Here is a 2586-nt window from a genome sequence, read left to right as displayed (position 1 = left end):
GAGTGTGTGTGTGTGTGTGTGTGAGTGAGAGTGAGAGTGTGTGTGAGTGAGAGTGATAGTGTGTGTGTGAGTGAGTGAGAGTGATAGTGTGTGTGTGAGAGTGAGAGTGATAGTGTGTGTGTGAGTGAGAGTGAGAGTGATAGTGTGTGTGAGTGTGATAGTGTGTGAGTGTGATAGTGTGAGTGAGTGTGAGTGATAGTGTGTGTGTGTGTGTGTGTGTGAGAGTGTGTGTGATAGTGTGTGTGAGTGAGTGTGAGAGTGTGTGTGTGTGTGAATGAGTGTGATAGTGTGTGTGTGAGTGAGTGAGTGTGATAGTGTGTGTGTGTGTGAGTGAGTGTGATAGTGTGTGTGTGTGTGTGTGAGAGAGAGTGTGTGTGTGTCAGGAAAGGTACTTAGTCTTAACAGCTAGTCAGCTACTCATTAAAGAAATGGAACCCTTAAAGTAAGATTATGACTGGGTTATCTGCTAGTTAGTGAAACTAGTTCTGGCTGTGTTTATGAACCGAGTGAGGGGTTTCTGTCATATTTAAGCTACACTGCTCCGCATATTAATCATAAACGGATGTGAAATATTGGCAGGAGTGAGGATTGATTTCATCACGTGATGAGACACGAAACTAGCACTAGCACAGATTATATGTGTGTGTATATATATATATATATATATATATATTAACGTCGCTTTTACAGTTTAGAGTCATCGAGTGCTCGTTCAGAGCTAGCATGCAGGGTTTCTCCTCAAACAGCACCGTTCACCCGGACTCTCTCGCTGCTAATCAGCGCGTCAGCACTCACCGGATCCTTCACGGCCTCGACGGTCTCCGGTAACGGCCGTTTATTCGTGTCGGTGTTGTCAGGCACACGGTCTGCGGAGGTCCTTTAGCTCATGTCGAGTCCAAACAATACAAAGCGATAAAAATAGCGCGTCCCTCCCCCGCTTCCTGTAACCCGGCCGCGATCTCCTCATCAAACACACGATCCGCGCGGCGCGAGCTGCTGCCACAGGCTCAGCACAGCAGCATTATTCTGCCCTGAAGCCCAGTCCCGGTCCAGTCTCGGTTCCGTCTCCCGCTCCACGAGTGTCGCGCTACGGCTGATGTCCCCGTCTGTAGCGGTTCCGCCCCATCGTGCGTGATTGACAGCCGAACGGTCCAATCACCGTCTCGCCCGAGCGTTCTCCATTTAAAGGTAAACGAAAACAGTCACGACGCGAGCCTGAGCGCGAGCGCTCTAATAACGCGACGATCGTGAGGGGTTTCCTCCTTCAGAGAGATGAGCGAGGCGTTAAACGCTCTCCCCGCAGCGCCCGCTAGAGGCCAGATTTATGTGTATATGTTATGCATCGTTGATTCCATGTTTCTGCTTTATTTTGGGGAACCGTACGGAAAACATTTGCTTTGATGCTAAATGCAAACGAATGTGATGTTCAGAGCACAAGCAGTGACTCGATACTGAACAAACCTGTGCAGACTCACAGTGCACTTCAGAAGGCGCCTTTGCACGGCAAAAGTGGCTCAGAGGCGCTTCTGAAGTGGCATTTAGGTGTCCTTACACAGGCGTTTTGAGTTAATGCTGCTCAGAATTCAATATAAAGAAGCAATTCCGCCTAAAAGCCAGACTGAATCATGCCTGCTCAGGTCCTAGCTTCAAAGTATACAGTGATAATTGCTGTGTAAATGCATTTAAGCCACCTCTGATCAGCATTAAACAGTCTGTGTAAATGCCACTTCAGAAGCGCTTCTGTGCCACCTCTGCAGTGCAAATTTGTTGTATGACTGAGCATTACAGAGCACAGATATCTGCTGTAGAGGCATGCTTTATGAGCTAATACAATCTAGCTAGTGTAATGCATAGAGCAATCCTTTAAACCGGTGAGTTTTGCTGTAGTTTATGCACAGGTGACATCCACGCTTCAGTGAACGGATGCAGTCCGAACACATCCAGAGATACAAGAACAAGACAGTCGTGCTCTTCTTGCATCTGATCATGTAAAACGATTAGTGTTGGGTCGTTCTTGAACGAATCTTTAATGTGACTCGGGAAGAACGAGTCGTCTCGGGGAGGGATTCGTTCAGTCGCGCATGCGCAGCATCCTATAGGTTCTGTCCTGGACTTAGTCGAGTAGTTCACCTGTTTTGAGTCTTCGGGTTTTTCCGAGTCGTTCGTTCATCACGTGACAGACCCTTAAGCTAACCCTATGCAGTCTGAGCCGGAAAGAGACTTAATAATAATAACCAACTCTTTATTACCTTTGTTACAACATTCAGTGTTATGGAAAATAAGCATCATGTGACAGAAATTCACACATTTAGAAACTGTAAGAAGTAAAAAGCTACAATTTGAGACCAGAAACGCATCACGTAACTGTAAGAGTAAATCATAATTATAATAATGATGATGATAATAATAATAATAACTATGCACCCGTTTGTAAGGAAGCTTGTAAATGAAGTAATTTCTCTCTCCAATGCGGTCACGTGACAAAAGAACGAACGATTCGAAAGACTCGAGAGAAGAACTAATCAATTCTTCATCAGAGTGTGCTGCGTGGGAAAAAATCTGTCTTTATTAAAAACTGGTTTGACA

General features: G+C 45.7%; 1 protein-coding gene across 1 annotated transcript in view; it reads right to left on the bottom strand.

Annotated features, from left to right (window-relative positions):
* Window positions 1–1209, bottom strand: part of fem1c (fem-1 homolog c) — an 11566-nt gene extending 10357 nt beyond the window's left edge. The window contains exon 1 of the mRNA XM_016259407.1: window positions 796–1209. The gene's annotated coding sequence lies outside the window, so the exon portion shown is untranslated. The remainder of the gene's footprint in view (window positions 1–795) is intronic.
* Window positions 1210–2586: the final 1377 nt, after the last annotated feature.

Source organism: Sinocyclocheilus grahami, unplaced genomic scaffold (assembly GCF_001515645.1).
Source record: "Sinocyclocheilus grahami isolate Dianchi unplaced genomic scaffold, SAMN03320097.WGS_v1.1 scaffold1840.1, whole genome shotgun sequence".
Lineage (NCBI taxonomy): Eukaryota > Metazoa > Chordata > Actinopteri > Cypriniformes > Cyprinidae > Sinocyclocheilus > Sinocyclocheilus grahami.
Note: the sequence above shows the minus strand (reverse complement) of the source record. Positions and strands in the feature narration are given on the sequence as shown.